This window comes from Protopterus annectens, chromosome 3.part0, assembly GCF_019279795.1.
Source record: "Protopterus annectens isolate FY-2018-M chromosome 3.part0, PAN1.0, whole genome shotgun sequence".
Classification (NCBI taxonomy): Eukaryota; Metazoa; Chordata; order Ceratodontiformes; family Protopteridae; genus Protopterus; species Protopterus annectens.
This window is the reverse complement of record NC_056731.1, coordinates 1,352,880,696-1,352,905,813: the sequence shown is the minus strand read 5'-3', so window position 1 is coordinate 1,352,905,813 and position 25,118 is coordinate 1,352,880,696.

Here is a 25,118-nt window from a genome sequence, read left to right as displayed (position 1 = left end):
TCAGGTGTCCCATACAGTATACTCACACCCCCTTGCTACTGTAATAACAGCACATAGAAGCATGTTATGTACATGGAATTAAATACACTTATTAAAGATGTCATTACCATGCTATTTTATCAGACTGGAATGTGATCACTGGTTACCAGGGCTGAGGTATGCTTAGCAGGTATAAACATTGTTTAAATGTAAATGCTAAGCAGATTTGCACAGTGGTAAGCGAAGCCTACACGGTGTCAGCACCTTTTCATTAAACCGTATATTAGCACCACTTAGCTTCACACAAACCTGCGCAAACCTGCTCAAATCTGCTTAAAACTGCCTTAACCACTCTGTATCCAACAGTCCTTGTTCTGCCTAGAAACAAAATAAACAGGCCTTGCTGGACTTGAACCCAGGACCCTGTAGACTATAATTATAGCACTTACCTACTAAGCCATCTGAGCTGTACTAAGCTCTGTTGCTTGTTCAAATATATCATTCAGTACATGTACTGAATAGTAGTGAACAACTGCTTTGACTACTACAATTGTTTAGTACTTGTTAGTGAAAATAGTGTTGAATCAGTCATGTTTTATATCTAAATATACACATATCAGATATATATGGTGGGATATGTCTGTTTACACATAAGGAGATGGATATATATATATATATATATATATATATATATATATATATATATATATATATATATATATATATATATATATGTGTGTATGTGTGTGTGTGTGTGTGTGTGTGTGTGTGTGTGTGTGTGTGTGTGTGTGTGTGTGTGTGTGTATGTATATATAACATATGCCCACAACATGTAGCGGAGTTATACCTCAGCACCATAACTCACAACCTCTAAGTGCAAGGGAACATAATATAAGTATTGTAGTTATAAATGTAGAATGTTGCTACAGTAACAGGGGTTGTGTCAACAGACCTGTTGTATAGGAAGGCTCTTTTGATACTGACATGTATGCCATCAGTTACTGACAGTCATCAAAAAATCATCATTGAGAAGTACCACACAAATCACAGTAATGATCCTGTGGAATACAGCAAAAATATGACCAATAAATGTTGGCAGTCTGAAACAATATGGTCAGTCCAGAGGTATACACAGAACTCCTTAGTGCAAGACATGTGGACCAAGCCTGACAAAGGGGATGTTTACAGCCATGAAAATGGGGATATAACACAAATGCTTGAGTAGATAAGCTCACACAGTTGATGCATTCACACCCTCCTGTCTGTCCTAACAGATATTTACTGGAGGAGCAGAGGTCCCAAGCCCACATACTTCCCACTAGTTAGTGACATAAATCTTCACAGCATCTCACTGCTTTTTCAGAAATACACAACACATATGGTGGCCAGGCAACAGTACATCTGGCAAATATCTGGACATAGCATCAACCTAGGTAAATACACTGAGCTGCTAGGCATGTCACCAAGCACTGTGTAAACTACAGGCAGACTGCCACAGCACTGACCCAAGTTTTCTATGGGGGAATACACATGTAATTGCAAATATAGCAGGCAGTAAAGGCATGTAACAGCATGGAATATCAGACACCAGTGTGAAAGTGCATAGCACAACAAATCTCAATACAGTCACAGTCACATTATGGTAAGCCTAATTAATAGTACAGTATATGGACTGTGTGAACAAAACCATACTCATATTTGCCATTCACACACTAACTCTGCATATACTGGCCAAATTCACAGTGTAGTCTGATGCCTGACTGTGGTATGAGACATGTCTCAGTCTGGCTCTAAAAACATATACGCTGATAGGGTACCAGAAACTGGAGCAGCATGCAACATCAGACAGAACAGGACCAAGAACACTGACATCTACCACAGTCTGTACACAGGCCAAGAAACATATTCACAATACACCTCTACACAATATTGACAATCTGTCAACAATCACCATAAGTACACAGACCTCACCACTGTACAGACTATAACAAAATGTCCAGGTTTTGTCCTTAAATATAAGGCCTACTATACATAACATGTCTGGCAGTCTGATATATCACTGGCTTGTTATCAGGAATGATGTCAGTAAATAATGATATACTGTACATATGCACCTCTTACTGCATGACATATGGATAAAGGGTGACAGACTTCTTAGGGGACAGAGGCACAAACACAGGGCCAATATTGACATATTGCTGTGATAAACTGAGAAAACTGCTGGTGTAACAGGGTTTGTTGTGACATATCTCTTCTGAGGGATATGAAGTCAGTAACACACATGGATGTCACCATTTACTGACTGCAATCATCAGAGTATGCCACTGCATTTCTAAAGACAGGAAATGTGTGAGTAACACACCACATCTAAGACTCCAAACTCTGGCCAATCTGCAGATAGCCCTACAGGTGAGAGTTTCCTCAACCACATAACACTGTCATGCCAGACTTTAATTCATGCAGAACAGCCATATCCACACAAACCCTGTTAAACCAACATTACTTCAAATGTAGAATAGCAATACTTACATTCTGTCCCCATGTCTGGAACATCCCCCCTCCTGTTTGTTGGCCTGTCTCCACAGTGTATGTTGTAAGAAGTATTTCCAACTACCCTCTGTGATGCTGTTTGTCAGACACCCACATGAAGTCCTGCTCACAGTGAAGGAAAAGGGCCAACACCTACATGACGTGCTTAGTTATAGGAGTGTGTTTCCATGCAATTGGCTGTAGGAATGATACCACAGCTGCTCCACATGCAATTAACAAGTGGGGTACCCCAATTCATGCACAGGCTATCATCTGTTTATGAGCATTACCTACAAAAGTCAAGCTGCTGCCTATGCAAAACAGATGTATTTTTTCCATATATACCAGAGAGGGGGAGAGAGTGAGAGAGACAGAGAGAAGGTAAGAAAGGAAGGGAGAAAGAGCCAAGCGTGTTTGTGTATGATCTGTGGGTGGAGAGTGGTATCTGGGTATTATAACAGTTGCCTATATTGTTTACTAATCCATACTGTCACATAGTAATTGCACATGGTAGTACACATTTATGGCTGTGGATTGTCTACAACAACCTCTACAGTGTTTGAAAATGGTTGGCCTTGTAATGTGGACATTCGGACATATAGGTCCTCAATACAATAATGTAGCAAAACCCACCATGTAATGGATCCTGTCATTACACAATCACCTCAACACCCACACAAAATACTAATAACTCACACACTTACCAGTACTGAGTTTCAAACCCCTATCTGGCTATGTACTGTCATTACAATATTACACAGTTATTGCACGTGCCACTGAGTTTACATGCTGGAGAGCTGTCCAAAGGTATCTTTGAAGGTGAATGACATCAGCAGCAGTGATAAAGGAGGGTAAGGGGAGTGTAGTAAGTGTAAATGTCCACAAAATCAGGTGTCAACAAAGACACACACACACACACACACACACACACACACACACACACACACACATTATCACAGTTGTCAAGGTCAGGATTAGAACTCCTACCTAGCTAGTGTGTTACACTACAAAATTACACACTTATCACAAGCGTAACAGACCTTATAGGGCTGAAATGTGGCCAAAAGGTTATTTCAAGGTGACTGACAGCAGGCATGCTAAAGTAGGGCAATGGGAGGTGTAGTGAGTGTGGATGGCCTCAAAATCATTCATATCCACACAAAGACAGACAGCCACACACACACACACACACACACACACACACACACACACACACACACACACACACTTGCCAGTACTGAGATCCATATGTTCATTGCTTCACAGGTGTGTAGTAGATGAATGGGCCTGAAGGCTCTACAAGGCTAGGCTAAGGGAATACCTTGGCATCAGGCCACATGACAATAGTCCCCAGTGTGGCTCAGAGATGTAGTCCCTGGAGTGGTCCCAGGGGTAGGTATTGTATTCACCATCCACTCATCTGGGTTACTATTGTGGGTAGCCAGTGATGTGCCCTGCTTCCCATTTATGTGATCTATATTCCCTAACATGGACAGTGTGTGGGTTGTGCACATGTCCCACATGCATGTTCTTTGATTTGTGGAAGTGTACTTGAGGTCTCTGGGGCATGTTGTGTGGACAGATTGCTATATTTTGATGTAGCATTCCTGACCTCATTTGGTGACACCTGTCTATGTAACTGAGGTTGTGCTTGCACCTACATTGACAGTATGATACGGGTTTTCAGTGGAGTTAGTGGCATCTGTCCATACAGGGCATGTGTATAAGGCATGGTATTCCATTTGTGGTGTGCATTTTCATATTCTACAGTTGTTGCAGGCGTCCAGTGGGGAACATTGCAAAAGGGCCACTATACACATTTATTTGGCTACTGAGGGTATGGAACAGGGTACCATGTCATTTTACTTGCTGGATAACACACACTCAGTCAGGAGATGTAACACATCAAAGTACTTTCTGATGTCAGTGGCACAGTTGTGTTCAACAGGCATATACTCCACTGCAATCACACTGTGGTTACTATCTGTGAGGCAATATGCAGGAAACTACCAATATAGTGGTTGTTGCCTAGCCAAGTGTGTTTGTGTATAAGATGTGGGTGATGTGGGTGGAGAGTGTTCTCTGAGTAATAGAAGGGTTGCCTATATTGTTCACCAAGCCATACTGACACATTTAGGGCTATGGATTGTCTACACCAACCTCTCCGGTGTTTGACATCTGTTGGTCTTGTAAGGTGGACATTGTGACATATAGTAGGTCCTCAACATAATAATTTAGCAAAACTTACTCACAATGGATCCTGCTATTACACAATCACAGCAACCCCCACACAGGACACTGATGACAAACACATACACACATTTGCCAGTACTGAGATCCAAACCCCTTCCTAGCTATGTATTACTACTATAGTGCACCACATTTATCATATGCGTCACAGAGCTTATAGAATGGATGCTGTCCCAAGGTACTTCTAAGGTGAGGAACATCACCAGCCCTTGTAAATACTGGCACTGGATGATGTAGTGGGTTTGAGATCCCAAAAATAATTTTAACCTTCCCACACATTTACCAGGACTGAGGTTCAAACCTCTAGCTAACAATTTTTATGGACCATTATGTTTACACATTTAGCACATGCACCACTGACCTTACATAGTTTAGGGCTGGCAACAGGTACTTCTAAGGTGGATGATATCTGGAGGACTGCTAAAGTGTGGCACTGAAATGTGTACTGGGTGTAAATGGAGCCAAAATCTTTGAGGTACCTACATACATATGTAGACATATGTATACACACAAACACCTGCCACGGATGAAATTCAACCCATACCTATGTAGTTACTGCTACTACATTGGCACGTGCCTTGGAGCTTACATGTTGTAGAGCTGTGCCAAGGTATCTTCGAAGGTAAGTAACATCAGCAGCAGTGCTAACGGAGGGGTAAGGGGAGAGTAGTAAGTGTCAATGTCCATAAAATCAGGTATCATCAAAGACACACACGCAGTTTCCATGCCTGGGATAAGAACTCCTACCTAACTTGTATGCTATACTATAGTATTACACTGTTATCGCAAGTTCCACAGAGGTCATATGTTAGAATGCTGTCCAAAAGTATGTTTAAAGATGAGTAACATTGGCAGCAGTGCTAAAGGAGAGGTAAGGGGAAAGTAGTAATTGTCAATATCTATAAAATCAGATGTCATCAAAGACACGCACGCTCTCTCACACAAACATTCACAGTTCCACAGTTGCCATGTTGCGGACTAGAACTCCTACCTAACTAGTATGCTACACTATAGTATTATGCAGTTATTGTGAGCACCATGGAGCATATATGCAGGAGAACTGTCCAATGGTATCTTTGAAGGTGACTAATATCAGCAGCAGTGCTAAAGGAGGGGTAATGGAAGAGTAGTAAGTGCCAATGTCCATAAAATCAGGTATCATCAAAGACACACACATCATTTCCATGCCTGGGATTAGAACACCTACCTAACTAGTATGCTGTACTATAGTATGACACTATTGCAAGCGCCACAGGGGTTATATGTTAGAATGCTGTCCAAAAGTATCTTTGAAGATGAGTAACATCAGCAGCAGTGCTAAAGGAGGAGTAAGGGGAAAGTAGTAAGTGTCAATGTCTAAAAAATCAGTTGTCATCAAAGACACACACACACTCTCTCACACAAACATTCACAGTTCCACAGTTGCCATGTTGGGGACTAGAACTCCTACCTAACTAGTATGCTACACTATAGCATTATGCAGTTATTGTGAGCACCATGGAGAATATACGCAGGAGAACTGTCCAATGGTATCTTTGAAGGTGACTAACATCAACAGCAGTGCTAAAGGAGGGGTAAGGGAAGAGTAGTAAGTGTCAATCTCCATAAAATCAGGTATCATCAAAGACACACACATCATTTCCATGCCTGGGATTAGAACTCCTACCTAACTAGTATGCTATACTATAGTATGACACTATTGCAAGCACCACAGAGGTTATATGTTAGAATGTTGTCCAAAAGTATCTTTGAAGATGAGTAACATCAGCAGCAGTGCTAAAGGAGGGGTAAGGGGAAAGTAGTAAGTGTCAATGTCTAAAAAATCAGATGTCATCAAAGACACACACACTCTCTCACACAATCACCCACAGTTCCACAGTTGCCATGTTGGGGACTAGAACTCCTACCTAACTAGTATGCTACACTGTAGTATTGTGCAGTTATTGTGAGAACCATGGGGCTTATATGCAGAACTGTCCAATGGTATCTTTGAAGGTGACTAACATCAGCAGCAGTGCTAAAGGAGGGGTAAGGGGAGAGTAGTAAGTGTCAATGTCCATAAAATTAGGTATCATCAAAGACACACACACTCTCTCACACAAACAAACATGGTTTCACAGTTGCCATGTCTGGGATTAGAACTCCTACCTAAATAGTTTATTACACTATAGCATTACATAGTTACTGCAAGCACCATGGATCTTATAGGGCTAGCACTTATCCAAAGGGTTATTTCAAGGTGACTGACATCAGCATGCATGCTAAAGTAGGGCAATGGGAGGTGTAGTGAGTGTGAATGGCCTCAAAATCATTAATCTTTGCACACACACACACACACACACACACACACACACACACACACACACACACACACACACACACACACACTGAGTCACACACAGCTTTACATTTGACAGGACTGGGTATACAAATGCTAGATGAATACTGATTTGTACTATCATGTTACACAGTTATCACAAGCACCACAGACACTATAGGGTTGGGGGCTACCAAAATGAATGTCTATATTTATTGACATCAGCACATCATGTGATATCGGCCAATTGGATGTGTGGTGGATGGGACAGGCCTCATAATGGACATCTCTCTGTCATTATTTATCTCTCTCTCTTCCCCACATCTCTGTGTGTGTATGTTTGACATATTATAGTGAGTTAGCCTTGGATATGTGTGAGTATTCCTATCCAGTGTGTGTGTGTGTGTGTGTGTGTGTGTGTGTGTGTGTGTGTGTGTGTGTGTGTGTGTGTGTGTGTGTGTGTGTGTGTGTGTGTGTGTGTGTGTGCAAAGCTTGAATGGTGTACAATGTGGTGTGTGTGTGTGTGTGTGTGTGTGTGTGTGTGCACATGACATCTGCAACTGATTGATATGTATAGTCCACTGTGTTGTCAGATATGGGCTTCATTTCTCTAAGAGTAGGAGCATGCCCAGTATGACCTTCTGCATTGCGTATGTGAATCCATTCCAGGTAGGTTGTGCTCCAGTCCAGTGCTTGGTGTTCTACACCTACAGCTAGCAACCTGTTTCTGCAGGATATCTGTAGATAGGTTGACAGTATAGAGTCACAATGAGCGACAGATAGTGGGATACTGTAACTATTGTGTCTGTGCTGCTTGTGTTACATGGTTGGTGTTAGCAGAGATATTCACACATATGTACTGTTTTACACTGTGATGTATTATGTCAACTACTGCCAGATATGCTTATTTGCTCACAGTTATTTCCTGGGACAGATATCGACATCTAGACAGTGAGTATGGATGACTGCTGACATGGGTATTACTGAGAAGCATTGTGGTTGGCACTGCAGTTGTCGTAACATGGCCCTGTCATCAACAGTACTGGCCATAGGCCATAAGCCACCGAGACACAACCCTCCATGCCTACATGATGACCACTTCCAGACAATATTGAACACACCACACCCTATCACATGCAATAATCTATCCTGTAGATTGGGCCAGCTCAGGTAATCTGTGCTCCACTGTTATTAAACCCACATGTACATGTTGATGCATTTCTAGATAGGATTGTGGGGTGGGGTCACACCTGATGACTTTAAACATTCGCTCTGACTGTACTGGTATTTCAGGTACTCTGTTGGCTTCTATTTCATTTTGAATTCTGACCTATCATGCAGACTGGAGGCATATCAGTAGAGCACTGATCTTAGGTTTTATTGGCGTACATTTCAGTTTTAGACTTCGTACCCTTCAGAACTAACGTACAACTGCCAGACCATTTGTAGTCTGTCTGTGTAGGTCTCGGGGGCTGTTAACCACTGCCATCAATTGGAAGCCTTAGCTCAGCCTTTCTTTATGGTCACCTACACCTGTCCTGCTGGCTGAGGTTAGTGGTGGATATGTGTGCCTCACTGACATACATGTGTGTGTCCTATGGACACATATTTGGGCCACCACATATACTGCAGTGTGATTTGTCACCTTAGGTAGGTAGGTACTAGCCTATTGGCCCTAGGGCCTATATAAGCCTAGCCAAAGGTACCCTGGCTTTCGCCACCCAAGAAAATTATTTTCCTGTGCCACTGTCAAGCAGAGCCACAGAAGTGATCCCCGGGGTGAATTTCCTATCTCCCATCCAATCATCAAGATTTTTCTTGAAGAGTGCTAATGAGGAGCTTTGTTTGATATAGATAGGTAGTTTGTTCCAGAGTATGGGAAGTCTCTGGGACTGGAATCTATCCCTCCATCATATTCTGTTTATTGTGGTGATGAGGTTTAGGTCCCTAGGGCGTGTAGCTCGTAGGGATTGGGATTTCTTTAAGTGGAGCATGTCTAAAAGCTCTGGGTTTGACATAGCTTTGTGTGTTAGGCAGAGATCGCCTCTGAGTAGGTGATATGCAATGGAGTAAAGCTGCAGTTTTTTGAGACGGACTGCATAGGGCATCTCTTTGAGGAACAACCTTGTCTAGTGCTGCCTACTTTGTTGACACCAGTATTTGTTAGGGATTTCATGCTGCCCATATACATGTTCACTATCAATTCCCTTGCATGCTCACATCCATACCATAGATACAGCTATCAGAACATACTACGCCATTCAGCAATTGATAGGAAGAGTGACTTACCTTGTGGCTGTGCCAGTATTGAGGACAGTGCTGGAGGGTTGACTATGTCAGATGCACATAGTATGCTCCCTATACATGGAAAAGCACAGGTAGTGTCATGTTTGGCATCCCTTTTATTGTATGTGTGAGTCAGAGAGCGTTGTCATTCCCTGGGTCCCTATCATGCCAGTGTATGTGCTATGCATTGCCTCCTTGCCAAAGCCTGGGTATACTGGGCACACCTCCTTCTGCCTACAGGGGCAGGCTCAGGTTGTTCCTCCTCCGAGTCCCTCTGTGCCTGTGATGGCCTAGGCAATGGTGGGGGACTATGTGGCCTTGCCCCGTGCTGTTCCTGCTGCAGCTGTTTCTGCAGGATCATATTGTCTATGCATGGCACATACTATGAACATTTGTGTACATGTAGCTGGAGAGTACTGCAAGGCTCCACCGGATATGTCCAAGAAGTGGAACCGTGAATTGAGCATGCTAAACGCATACACTATTGTGATTCTGGTTTGTGCGTGTGGCTCATTATGGAGTTCTTGTTCAGGTGTGTGTGCATTTCTGATGGGTGTCATCAGTCACTGCTCCAGTGCGTAGCCATCATTCCCCCACTAGGTGGCCATATGAGATGGCCCCACTGGCAAATGACTGGTATAGCTGTGTCATATGCCAGATGTGAGAGTCATGATAACTTCCAGGGCTGCCAGCACACACATTCAACATAATGCCCTGGGCATCGCACATGACCTGGCAGTTGTTGGAGGGGAAGCCCTTATGGTTTATGTAGACCCTGCCCTGCTCACTGGGTGGTGCTTTGATGTATATGTGCATGCAGTCTATAACACCCACTACCTCAGGGTATTCTGCTATTTGGTGGAAGAGACAAATATTGCTGGTCAACGCCACATGGGTGTTGAGGAAATATATGTGCTCATCGGCATGTGCTGACATGGCATCCAGGAACTGGTGGAGTTCCCTGGATGCTGATGCCTGTGAGATCCCCATGATATCCTCAGTTGGCATTTGAAAGGTATCTGTGACTTGTATTCTTAAGCCTACACATACCTTGGTATCCACTGGGATGGGTTCCCCTCGATTGGTTCTGTGTGTGAGGTGTGGCTGGCACAGCTCAACAATTTGCTGTAGAATGTCCTTGTCCACCCTATAGTGCTCCACTATCTCCAGTTCATGTAGCCCCAGGTAGGTTACCCTGGGTCTGTACACTCTTCTCCTTCTCCTCACTGTGGGTTGGTCACCAGCATTCTCATCCTCACCGTCTTGCACATATTGATTTATTTGAGCAACAGCAGCCCCTAACATTTTGTTAGTTTTGTCAGGTAAAATTTCACAGTCTGTGTACACCGGTGGTGTAGCGTTTGTGGGACTGAAAGGTGCTTGCATAGTTTATAGTAGTGTGCTAGGCTGTTCCATGTGTAATTGGTTGATTCTGATAGATTTCACCTGGCAGCTATTCTAGTTCTCCTTGATTGCCTTCCTACTGCTGCTTTCCCTTCCCATTGCCTTCCCATTTAAGCCCCGAGGTGCAACGTGTATACCCTGTGCTCAGATGTGAACAGAACTGCTATTTTCTGTTTTTTTTATTTTTGTTTAAAACATGGTGCATGGTGCGGACACCCGTTTAGGAAATGTAAACACTGCTAGGCAGCCTCAGACATACCCCCTTCCTTAGCTGTGCTTAGTTAAGGGCAAACATAGGCCATAGAGCTCCAATAAGCTTACAGCATGCATGACACTCCCACTTATGAGGTCATATACCACTTATACAATGGTGTTGCTGCACCTACATGATTGGGTGCAAGCTAACACTGAGAGGAAATCTGTGATTCAGTATTAATAATCTTATTTGCATAAAACAGAATGCTAATTTATAGTTACCACGCTCACACACAGCCTTCCCCCTTAGCAACCACTATTCCCTGGTATTGTTGTCTTATGGATGCCATTGACTTCTTCTTCTTCATTTGGCTGCTCCTGTTAGGGGTCGCCACAGTGAATCATCTGTTTTTATTTCTTCCTGTCCTCTGCATCTTGCTCTGTCACACCAGTCACCTGCATGTCCTCCCTCATCATATCCATAAACCTTATCTTAGGCTTTCCTCTTTTCCTGTTACCTGGCAGCTTCATCCTTAGCATCTTTTCCCCAATATACTCTGCTGACAACAGTACAAAGGTACATGTCTATATTAAGCTGTCAAAAACTCAAACTGTCAACAGCGTAATAATCTACATAAAAATGTCGAAATCCCAGAACATTAAACACACACACAAAAAAAAAAAAACACCCAAACACAACACAAATTGCTCTATGCAGGGGGGCAAAGCCCCCGCACCCCCCACACCTCCCGTTACTTAAATATACCAACTCTGAGATTGCGCTACATTGCAGTAAACGGAAATCTCCCCTTAAGGAGATTTCCGTTTACATGGGCGATGACTTCCGCTTTCGACATTTTGGTGCCGACAATATCAGCTTCAATATTGTTGGCCTTTGTCAGGGTGAAGTAGACCCAGAAATACATGGATGCCATTGACTATTATGGCAAAATGCTGATTTGGGTTTAAAAGCTTATTTCCAACTTTTTTACTTATTTTCAGGCCGATCCCATTTGCGCATTGCTGCCCTATGCTTAAATGGCCGAAATCGGTCCAAAAAAAATAAAAGTTATATTTTTATAATTTTGCAACTATTTCTCATGCCAATGGCCACATATTTGGTCATTGGGATGCCTACTACATTAAATACATGCTTTCTTTGGAGCTGTCATGTCTCCGTTTTGTAATTTGCAGAAATGTATTCGGTTAGTAACCAAATACATTTCTGCAGGTTACACTATTCCTGCAGAGATGCCTGCCTGCTTCGTGGATCACTAATTCACCTCATTTGCATGTTTTGTCATCAGCAAATGAGGTAATTAGCATATAGCAGTGGTGTCTGTGCAGGAATAGTGTAGGAGCGCTCGTGCTCGTCCCGGAAGCTCCTTCCTGGATCGCTTGTCAGCCATATTGCATGCATCAGCTCTTGCACTATTCCTGCACTCTGTGCAGAGCTTGCTGAACCCAGAGGGATACGTTTAAGAGAAACCTTGACCTTTGTACCCTTCTTTACAGGGACATATGGTGATATTTATTGGACCCTCTATGTAATTACTCTTTTCAAAGAATGTCCAGCATGACACTGATTTGTTTCATTTTCACTAAAAATGTTCTGGTAGTAGAAGTAATCTTGTTGAAACCATGGACACTACTTTAGAAGTGACTAATTCTTTGGGATGCAGCCTTCCTGATTAAGGAACTCTCGTAAGTGTTTCTTTTAGAAACATGTGCATCAGTATTACTAGCACTTCTACCAAATTTAACTGATTTTTTGATAAACCATCCTGTTAGGGCTTTGGCATATGTTGTGCAACCTGCTGTTAAATCCTATTCAGCTTGAGTTAAACACCTGGCTTAAAACATCTCTGATGAAGTAGGAGATACTAAGGAAATACTCATAGGTTTGTAAGTAAGTAGCTGGCTAAATGCCCTTGTGGGTCATTTTAAGTCTAGCTAATTTCCCTTTATGTGCTCAAAATAATCTATCCCATACAGTATTAGATTGACCTTACCCATTCCATGAATGATTATATATTACCCCTAGTGAGAGTAACTGGGATCATGCCATAGATAATTTGAGAAGACATATGCATGGGGTAAAGCATTTAGGAGCTGCCTTTGTCATGGGCAGTCATGGGGTAAATTGTCTGTTTCCTATTCATACATCAAAGTTTCACTTAAATGTGGGCAGGGATGATCTTTCTTTTATTTGGATGGGAAGTCTATTCCAGAGCAGCAGTATCTTCTGCAAGATATACCTGTCCCCTCAAAACCTTTCTGTTGCTATTGCAGAAGAGGTTTAGATCCATAGACTGCATATTTCTGATGCCATTTGACTTGCTGACATGCAGTAAATCCGTGAGTATTGGTTTGGCGGATATCTTGCTTGACAGACATATGTCACTGGTTACCTGGACATGAGAAAGCTCTAGTGCATCCTGCTGCTTTACTAGCCTTCATGTGAGTCTCTTCTGGGTGAATATTGAAACACTTCCACCTTTTCCACTTCCTGCACAGTATCTGGTCTAAATGTAAGCAAGGTGTTATAGCCCTGCATTGTCGGAGTGTTCTCTGCTGTTTTAAACCATGTCCCATTCATTACACAGATGTTAACATCCTCCAGGGAGAGAAGCTTGTAGTGAGTTGAGTTTCTTGTTTAGGATCCTAGTATTGATCAGTAACACCTTCATATTTTCTTTTGCCTGTTTCACTATATTGATAGGTTTATCAGGTTGGCATTGCCTAAAAAAAGGCAACATGGGGGTGAGGAATGTCTTTGCCAATTATCAAAACCGTAGAGAAAACAACTACAGGCCATCTCTGATGATGCAGCATGGTCTATTGATCATATCCTCCCAGGCTGACAAATATTGGACCCCCTTCGAATGACACCAACAACTAATCCAATTGTTGAAGTCAGTTATTATTTGCCCATATTGTGGCACCATCCTTAGAGAAGGTAGAATGCTGCTCAGTGCTAGGCTCATTCCTGCCTCTGTTACATAGTCTGAGAGCTCCAGCATGCGTCACTCTCTAGCTTAATTTAATCTAGAGAAGTACACCTCAAGTCATTGAAATTAACATGACCTATGACAGAGTCACACTGGTACTTGTTGCTCAAAGGATTGAGTGCACATGTAATGTGATGGATCCTGGCATCAGGCAAGCAACTAACCTTCGCTGTTACCTTGTTTAGAGAGGTAAGAGGTTCATCTGTATGTCATACAATGGAGTCATCTATAACAAGACTATCTGGTCAGTTCGATGCCTACCTTAAAGGCTCAGCAGCCATGGCTTTGGGGCTCCTTGTGCTATGTGAGGAGGTAGGTTTAACTTGCTGAGCGTGCTTTGTACCTGTGTTGCATTTTGGAGGTCTTTGAGGTTTAGGAAAGTTAAATTTTAAAACCTTTGCATATGATGGATTATGTGTGTTGTGATGGCCTTTGTGAGGTAGTGTATGCTGATGATCCTGATGTTTGAGTTGTCTGTGCGTGAGATTTTTACCTACAAGGACATTGTTTATGTACATCTCTCACACACTATGTTATGCTGTTTGAGTAACAGATTATTGCAAGACAGCTTGAGATAATTCTTACACTGTCTCAAGTTACCCAGCTAAATCAGGCTGGCTAAAGAAGTTGTGGGAAAGTGTTGTTTCATGCTTTTGGCAGGAATGACTCCAGAGGCAGGGTTAACAATTACTGCTTGGAAATCATTTTGTTTACGATGAAATTTAGCTGGATTTGCTACTGAGTAGATAAAGTAGAAAATAAGAGACTGGAAACCTTCTTCTCCACCTGAAGTAACTAGCAAACCAATTATAGTAAAATTCACTAATTTAACATTAAAATCAGTGCAAGCACTACCAGTACACTCAATATTATATAATGTTATTGAAAGTCTTTTAGCTTGTTGAATATTTTAATGGGACATACTTTGCAAAATGATACCTATGTGCTTATTGCCAATAGCCAATAAATAAGAAAAGGGAGGGAATTATGTTGTCCGATTAGAATAAAGGGCATGGGGCAAACTACAACAGGGTGAGTGGGAAGTAAAAACTATTAGACCCTTAGTTCTGAGCTGACTGGCCTGGAACTGCCTTAATGTAAACACTAGTCCTAAACCTAACCACCAGAATGCTGCTGATCCAAGAAAGACGAATGGTTCTAACACTGAAGATTTACAAGCCTGTATTTTGGAAAAAATAGAAGTATGTTTAGGGGAATGTATGAGTTTAAAGGAAAAACTTTTAAGAAAGGAAACTTTCTTAATTTTAAAGTAGGGTACTTTGGACCCTTTTGGGCTCAACAAGGAATGTAATTTGAAGTACGTGATTTAATAATGATGTAATAGTTTGATTGTTTAATTGTTAATTTTTGTATATAAGGGATGAAAAAAATGTGTGTTTTTACTCTTGGAAGGCTTGTGTTAAGCCGAGGTGTTGTCTAATTCGTCTTTCTTGGCTCAGCAGCCTTTCAGTGGTTATTTTTATTTTATATTTTTTGTTTTCTTAGTGGTTTTACTAGTCCTAAACTTGCCTCACTTATACTCAGCACATAAGAATGAAATTAGGGTTTAATACCAAAAGTTAGTCCACTTCAATAGGGAAATGCAGTGCAGTTATGTACTGAAGTTACTTATGCAGGTTTACAAATCGTTGTACCCATTTATTTCTAATCATGTCTTTTAAATTAGCGTAGATTACAGTACAAAAGAATTAGGCAGGCAGATTTCACAGTTCAGTATGCTGCAACATACGTAGAGTGTGAAAGAATAGCATTTAGAAAAGGACAGAAATCTGTAGAAACTCCTTTTTTATTGTCTGCACATAGTCCACAGTAAATGACAATTTTTACAAAAAAATGGAGCTGGGGTAGTACAACAAACCAAGGATTTAAAGGACAGTGCCCACAGTTGATTTAGACAGCTGATGAGGGGCGGAGAAGGAATGAGCATTAACAAATACTATGAGTTATTTTTTACGCACTCTTACTTTTTCTCTTACCTAATTTAAAATAATTGTATATTAGACAAGGTATAAGCACATCAATACACTTCAATGTAAAAATATATATGTATTATAGCTAAATAAATAAATAAATAAAAATCTAGCATAACTTTACAGATAGCACATTTTCAACATGCAATGATGCATCCAGCGTAGGTGTTACAGTTTTGGTGAGGCCCTATGCCATTCACGACACCCCTAAACAGTCTGTCATTGTCCTGTAATTCTCTCCCTGTCAGGCATTACTGCTTGCATATAGAGAAATAATGGAAGTTAGAAAATGGGCAACCTGTACATCAATACACTGATTGGAGAATTAACGTTCTCCAGAAGGGTATTAATGTACAAGTAATGCCTGGTTAAAAATGAGTCTGCCACATCACAAGAGCATATCAAGCTGCCATGGAGCTTGGACTGGGGAAGAATTATGGCTGCCATTACTTTACAATCGTTAGGCAGTGGTTCTGCTGTTTAGCGAGTGTAAAATGTAAAAGAAAAAGAGAGCGTGTGTGTGTGTGTGTGTGTGTGTGTGTGTGTGTGTGTGTGTGTGTGTGCGCGCGTGTGTGTGTGTGTGTGTGTGTGTGTGTGTGTGTGTGTGTTAGAGATTGAGAGAGTTAGAGAGAAAGTGATAGCAATCTGGTGTCACTGAATGAGTGTATGAATGCGGGGAGACTGTGTGTGGCAGACTGAGAGAGTAAAAGCAATCGTGTGTGTGTGAATGCGAGTATGAAAGCAGAGGAGACTGTGTGTGTAAGAGATTGAGAGTGAGAGCAATGTTGTGTGACTGAATGCCTGTATATAAGCAGAGGAGACTGTACGTGTGAGAGATTGAGAAAGAGTGAGACTGATGTTGTGTGACTGAATGTGTGTATAAACGCAGAGGAGACTATGTGTGTGCATATGTATGTGTGTGTGTGTGTGTGTGAAAGCAGAAGTGGCTGTATATGTGTGTATGAGAGAGAGAGAGAGAGAGAACGGGCTCTATGTAAAATTGTTGTGTTTTACTTATTTATTTATTTATTTTTTAAGCACCATATTATTAATTTTATGCATTTTTGATGTAAAATGCTTCCTCCAGCGCCATTAGCATATATTACAGCAAGTTTAAAACATTAGGTGGAGGAGCTATTTTACATAAAAAAAATATATATAGTACTTAAAAAAAAGGCAAGTAAAACAACAATTTTGCAGTGAGCCCATTCTCTTAAGCACAATAATGCTCTCCAGGATGTATGTTAATGTGTAATTAATGCCCTTCCAGGGGCTTCTGTTTGTTTATCTTATCTGACTCAACGCATTTGCAGAATATATGGCAAAGATGATAAAGACAGTGATTTCCAAAAGCAAAACTCCAATCCTCGGCAGGTTGAATTTACAGCAAATGATGCTGAGGGATTCAATCTTCATCCACTATAGGCAAACTGAATTCATACACCATGCAGTAGTTTAACATACTTACTAATAATTTCTAATGATGACATGAAAGAGAAAAATAAGACTGAGTCTTTGTAGGTGTGCACAGATTTAAAGATTGTTGAGGCAACTATTTGACAAAGGGAATTACTAAAATTGTTTTCATAGATTTTTAATACATTTTCTAGTAACATATTTTAGAAAATTGTGGGTGGTGCAGTGGTGCAGCGGTTAACATTGTTGCCTCACAGCAAGAGGTTCTCTGGTTTGATTCTTGACTGGGGTGCCTTCTGTGCAGAGTTTAAATTTGTGTGGGTTTCCTCCCACATTCTAAAGACATGCATTTGGGGTATTTCTCCCTGGGCCTCTGCTGAAAATAGGTTCTCTCCTAGTGGGACCTTCCCAGTCAACAAATGATAAATATATAAAATTAAAAAAAAGCTTCCTTTGTATATCAAAATATTTTTTTTTTATTCTGCACAAGGTAAAGATCAGAAACATGTGACAAAAACATCTGTTTACAAATTACAGCCAGACTACATGAAAATTTTTTTAAGATTTCATGCCTATCAGGAAACACTTGTTCAGTGATACAGAACCAAGTATCTCCTTTTTTCTGCTCCCCTGAAAACAGAACTGAATTCTTCAAAGGCAAATAGATGCAAGTCTGCCCCATAAAATGAACTGTTTTCTGACATGCATAAGAGAGAGAGAGAGAGAGAGAGAGAGGAACAGTCCCCTATCCTTTTTATTTGTAAATTGACATGGATGGCCCTTGGCTGGGTATTGAATTCCATTTTTGCATGTGAAAGAAACTAATGCACTCTTCATGGAAGGGCTTGCACAGATGTTTTGAACACTGCTTACTAGGAGCAAGAGTTCTCTAGCCCAGGAAGAATGCAGTTTAAATGATTATTTGAATTCCTCCTGTTTGCATTCTGTTTCACTCTCTCCTTTAAAGCCAACAATTTAATAATTTAAATTTTATTGTTTGTTAATTTATTACAAGGGAACAATGAAATACATTTCTTTAACAAAAACTATTATATTAACTCAAAATACTGAATACTTACTGGCTAGTTACTTTAAGTTGATTTCATACTTCTGTTTAGTATGGATATTTCGTCTAAAGTAACAAATACATTTGGCTCCCTAGTGAAATGTTGGAACTTGAAATGCAGAGTGCTGACATGTTGAAAAAAAAAAGATCGGAAATGCAGAAGAGCAAATCTTGAAGACGACATTTCTCCTTTAAACTTATTTTTTGCAGGGGGAAATCCACCTTTCACCCCAATGTGATATCCCACAAACTGATGTACACCAATTTCAAGATTGCCATACCTCAGTGAAAAGTGAATATTCTGAAAAATGACCATCTCATTCTTCATATATGTAACTCCATTTTTCAGCCATTCAGTCTCCAGGATTTGGAATCCTCTCCCTAGCAGTAACTGGCATTTCAAATGATTACCTGTTGCTATAGATCTTAGCTGTCCCAGCTTTTGAAGAACTCCCCTGACTTTTCCTCCTATTTTTGTCAATCTTTATAGGTTCATAGGTTCATAGGTAGTTACTAGGCTATCAGCCCTAGGGCCTGTACAAGCCTAGCAAAAAAGGTTCCCTGGCTTTCGCCACCCAAGAAAATGATCTTCCTGTGCCCCTGTCGAGCAGAGCCACAGAGGTGATCCTTGGGGAGAATTTCCTATTTCCCATCCAATCATCAAGATTTTTCTTGAAGAGTGCTAATGAGTAGCTTTGTTTGATATAGATAGGTAGTTTGTTCCAGAGTATGGGGAGTCTCTGGGACAGGAATCTATCCCTCCAGCATGTTCTGTTTATTGTGGTGACACAGTTTAGGTCCCTAGAGCGTGTAGCTCGGAGGGATTGGGATTTCTTTAAGTGGAACATGTCCAACAGCTCTGGGTTTGACATAGCTTTGTATGTTAGGCAGAGATCGCCTCTGAGTAAGTGATATGTGATGGAGTAAAGCTGTAGTTTTTTGAGACGGTCTGTGTAGGGCATCTGTTTGAGGCCAGTAATCCTCTTTGTGAGGTATTTCTGTGGCCTTTCCAGTTGTTGTAGATGTCTCGTGAGGTACATACCAAAAGGGGCGTTGTACTCTATAATGGGTCTAATAAATGATGAGTAGAGGGGAACAATGACCTCTTTTTTCCTGGATGAGAAACCTTTTGTGATAAGGTGTGCCACGTAGAAGGATTTCCTGACTACTGTGGTGATGTGATTATCAAGGGAGAGACTACTGTTTACCTGTGTCCCAAGGTCTCTTATCACACTTTCGGTGTTAAGTAGACCACCACAGATGTGGTAGCTCATGGGTACAGAGTTTTTACCAAAGGGGATTACAATGCACTTTTTGGCATTGAGCTTGAGGCCATGGCTGTGACACCAGGCATCTGTCTCAGTGTGGCCCTTTTGTAGGATATCCACATCATTAGGAGTTTCAATTATGGCTCCTAGTTTGCAGTCATCTGCGAACTTCGTTAGCCAAAGACCTTCTGTGTTAGCCTGTACTTTAGAAAAGTAGATACCACACAGGAGAGGACCCAGAAATGAACCCTGTAGTACTCCAATTGTCACTGGTCTGAAGTCGGATTTGGAGTCTGCTACTTTCACAGTGTAGGTTCTGTCAGTGAGCCAGTTGGCAACCCATCTTGTGACATACAGATTTATACCTAGTTTAGTGAGTTTATCTATAAATCCAGAGTGGGGGACGGTGTCAAAACCCTTGGCGAGATCTAGGTAGGCTGTGTGAACTACCTTACTCTCGTCTATCTGCTTTGGTGACTGCTTCAAAGAAGTCAATCAGGTTTAGGAGACATGAGCTGCCTTTTACAAACCCAAACTGGGTGGAGTCCAGAGTTTGGAGATTACCAATGTCTTTGTTTATAAGTTCCATGATGATACTTTCCATGGCCTTGCAGACCAGGCTCGTCAGGCTAATGGGGCGGAAGTTCTGGGTCCATGGTGGCTCCCCCTTTGTGGATTAGGATAATCATCACTGTGCACCATTCAGTGGGCACAAAGCCTGAGGTGAGGCTATGACTGAACAAGGTGCTTAGGTGGGGTGCCAGTTCATTCTGTAGTTCATGTAGAACACAGCCTGGGATGTTGTCAGGTCCCATGGATGCTGTGTTCTTGGCTTTGGAGAGTGTGGTATTTACCCATGCAGCTGTGATTACAGGAACTTTGCATTCTTCGGGTATAGAGATGGGCTTCTTAGGGGGTGAGGGGGGGTAAAGTTAGCACTGAAACTATCTGCCACGATGTTGGCAATATCAGTTGGTTCTATATATTTAGTGCCATTGTGCTGTAACTCAGAGCAGATCTGAGTGTTGCCATTGAGATTCTTGACATAGCTATAGAATGCTTTGTGGTTGTCTTTAGAATCAGTGGCGATTTTGTTTACATAGCTAGCTTTGGAGGATTTTATGAGGGATCTCAGCTTCTTACTGAGGCTGACCAGGGAGTTCTTCCAGTCATGGGATTTTACTCTTTTTTGCAACAGTTTCTTTCTTCGGGTGTAGAGTTTGTTATAATTTTTTTTTTCATTTTCTGGTAAATCACCAAGGATTACACTCAGTGCGTTATGCCAAACACTAGAGTTTCATAGTTGTTATTCTTCAGAAATTGCATTGTGATACAAAACCTGTTTTTGTATTAACTTTCAAAGTGAAGTAGATCAATTTATAAAGATTATCCATGATCTGAGGTCTCATAATATTTTGCTTTCTCCATGATTCTTAAGAAAAGATATTGAAAAATTGTTGCTGAAACAAATGTCTTAGCATACTTATGTTAGATAATATTCAAGTTTAAGCCTGATAATAAGAGGAAAAAAAATCTGTTCATAAATTAGCTCCAACTATATAGAAACAGCTTTTCTAGCATGTCAAAGATGTCAAAATATTCCATTTAGAACCTGACTATATGAACATTTAGCTACTGTGTATATACTTGTCAATGCTATGGACAAAATGGCTGATATAGTCAATAATAATGTCTATAAATAATGTCTATACTCCTTTATTGTGTAATCCTAACATTCTGTCAAAAATGGGGGGGGGGGTTTCTTACTGTCAACACTAGCTAATTATTGAACAACTGATTATATATGTTCATGTCTATTCATAATTCCATATTTATATAATCAACTGTGTTTTTCTGTTGATCTTAAGAGTATATGTGCCACATAGTAATTTTTTTCCCTGTTAACTAGACTTGTGAACTGCTCCACTGTGGACCCATTTCATCCACAGCCTAGGTGTTACAACAAAGTATGGAAAAATTAGTTCAGTAAAAAAAAAAAAATAATAGGAAAACAAGAATAGTACGAAATGTGTAATATGCAAAATGCTATTCCAAAAGATGCAAAAGGAATTACCATGCCATATTACGTTTGCAGTGTAGCAGTGTAGTTATTTTATAGCCTTCCTATCTGATTATAATCATTATAGTCTTTCTTATTCTTTTATTTATTTATTTTCATTTGTTAACTGGGAGAGTCTCACTTGGCAAAGACATAATACACTTACAAGACCTACTTATTTATAGTGTATTTTTTACTATAACCATTACTGAAGAGCAAAATGACAACTAGAGTAATAATAGAGAATACAGCAGACATGCACAATGAATATAGAGTTATAGACCAAAAACATTGATAGAATGTCTACCAGAAATTATTTTATAGGCTTACTAGTTTATATTTAAATTACAGACTTAACATATAAAGAACAATTAATAACTAATAAAAATGAACTTTAGATAAGTACAGGAAAAAGGCACACTCAATTGTTGGCGAGACCAAATGACAACAATGGGCAGAAAGAGGAAGTGGCATAGTGCCAGCTTTAAAATTATAATTCTTGATGAGGGGGACTGGTTGCTAGTTTATCCAATCCTATTAACATAAATGTGAGGCTGCCTGTTTACATTTGTGATGATCTTCTAAAGCCAACACAAACAACTCATGTCAGAGCCATGGACTAAAACTAAATGCCAAAAAATGCATAATGGTATCCTTTCACAAAGTCATCCTCCCTGGTAACTCTCATATTGACAACACACCCCTAAGAGATGACCCAGTAGTCAGAGACTTGGGGACACATGTAGATAGCAATCTAGCCTTTGATCATCACGTGTCCACAGTAGTGAGGAAATCGTTCTATGTTATGCAACTTATAAACAAAGGTATGACAACTAGGTCCAAGGAGGTCTTTATTCCACTGTATTCAGCATTCATCAGACCTATAATTGAGTACAGTGTCTCCTTTGGTATGTATCTCACCAGGCATATCCAACAACTGGAGTGTCCACAGATGGTCCTCACTAAAATAATGCAGGGTGTAAGTAACATGTCCTATGCAGACCGCCTCAAGGTTATATCCCTGTATTCTGTCTTCTACAGACTGCTGAGAGGAGATATACACCTGGCATGCAAAGCATCGTCAGACCCCACTCTGATAGACCTCCTGCATATCTGCAAAACAAACATCACCAGAATTACCCATTCTAAACACTTAAACCTTTCCTATGATGTAAATAGGACCTACTGGAGAGACAGGTATGTATCCCAGAGTCAACCCCATCTCTGGAACAGACTCCTCATCCATCTGAAGCAGAGTTCTTCCCTTACCTAATTAAAGTGTAACTTAGACAATTAGATGGGGAACAAGAAATTAATTCCTGGTTTTGTACCAATGTCTCTATGGGCACAGGCAGCCTGTAAATGTTTCATCTCTCAGGCCCCTGCTTGTAAATGTCTCATCTCCCAAGCCCCTGCTTACACTTGTCGGGGTACCAGAACTTGTCAGAGATTTGGGATGCATGGCTAGGCTTAATAAGGCCTCTGTGGTTGTTAGCCTAGTAAATATCTATGAACCTATAATGAACTATAGCACTCCTGACCTCATCAAAGTTTAATCAATGCACCTGCACTACAATACAAATTTCATTAAGGTACATTCAACCTGAGGGGATAAAAATATTACTCTCTTCAGTAATATTCTGCCAAACACTCCATCAACAAATTGAATATTAGCAGGGATCACACTGAATGTGTCAGGGAAAGACATATCAGGGGATATTACACATTTACAGGTGGAAAGATTAGCAGGGATCACCCTGAATGTGTCATGGAAAGACATATCATACACATTTACAGGTGGAAAGATTAGCAGGGATCACACTGAATGTGTCAAGGAAAGACACATCAGGGGATATTACACATTTACAGGTGGAAAGATTAGCAGGGATCACCCTGAATGTGTCATGGAAAGACATATCATACACATTTACAGGTGGAAAGATTAGCAGGGATCACACTGAATGTGTCAAGGAAAGACATATCAGGGGATATTACACATTTACAGGTGGAAAGATTAGCAGGGATCACACTGAATGTGTCAGGGAAAGACATATCAGGGGAAATTACACATTTACAGGTGGAAAGATTAGCAGAGGTCACACTGAATGTGTCAAGGAAAGACATACCAGGGGATATTACACATTTACAGGTGGAAAGATTAGCAGGGATCACACTGAATGTGTCAGGGAAAGACATATCAGGGATATTGCACATTTACAGGTGGAAAGATTAGCAGGGATCACACTGAATGTGTCAGGGAAAGACATACCAGGGGATATTACACATTTACAGGTGGAAAGATTAGCAGGGATCACACTGAATTTATCAGGGAAAGACATATCAGGGGATATTACACATTTACAGGTGGAAAGCAGAAAACAAACAACAGGCCTCAAGTGTTTTCATGCATTGTCTTCTTCAGTAATATTCTAATAAGCACTGCATTTACAAGGTGAGCCGCTGAAGGACCCAGAGAAGCACACTGCATGTGAGTGCTGTACATGTACAGAATAGAAGCAGAAAAGTCACAAAAAAGCATTGAACCTGGAGGGATATTGAATCCTCGGCTCTCTACATATCATTTAAATAACAGGGTGCACCACAGAAGTAGTCAGAGTGCAGCTGTCAGGGTAACAGATAACAGGTGATTTGTAAACATTTATAACCCTGGTGAAATTTGAACACTCTGCTTTGAGCACTGACACTCAGCACATCTTTTCATGAGCAAGTTGAGTCATGTAAGCAGTTCAGCTAAATGTATAAGCTTTGCTCTATTTCATATTTAACAACTTCCATGCAACAGCACTCAGCTCATTTGCATGACTGATAGCAAACTCTGAAAATAAAGGCACTGTATTTTAGGCTTCCAGTGGTACTCTATGGCATAAAACATGTCAGCCCTCCATATCTGTGTATGCTGGTGAGATTACATGCTCTACAGTAACTCCATCTGCAGATCGTTAAATATGGTATAAGAATGACCTCATCCCTAAAATAATAGGCTGAAGGCTCATGCACTGGGGTGCCCACCGGTGCTTGGACATGTGCACGGCATCATGTAGAAATCTTCGTAATGTTTCTAAGTGTGCTCATCATGCAAATTGAGTGATTCAGCAACAGTAATGGAATGAGCACTAATTAAAATACTCATCATGCCCAGAAGGGTGAATCTACACTACAACAGGCAGAGATCTGCATTGTGCTAAGGAAGAAGCTTTAGAGCACAGACTTCTGGACAGAGCTCTTCCTGGTTCAGCCAATTACTTTCCTCACCTGTGAAAATGATAATAACTGTCTACATTTTTATTTTCTTTGTTTGTGGGTATATGCAGTCTGGTTTTGGTTTT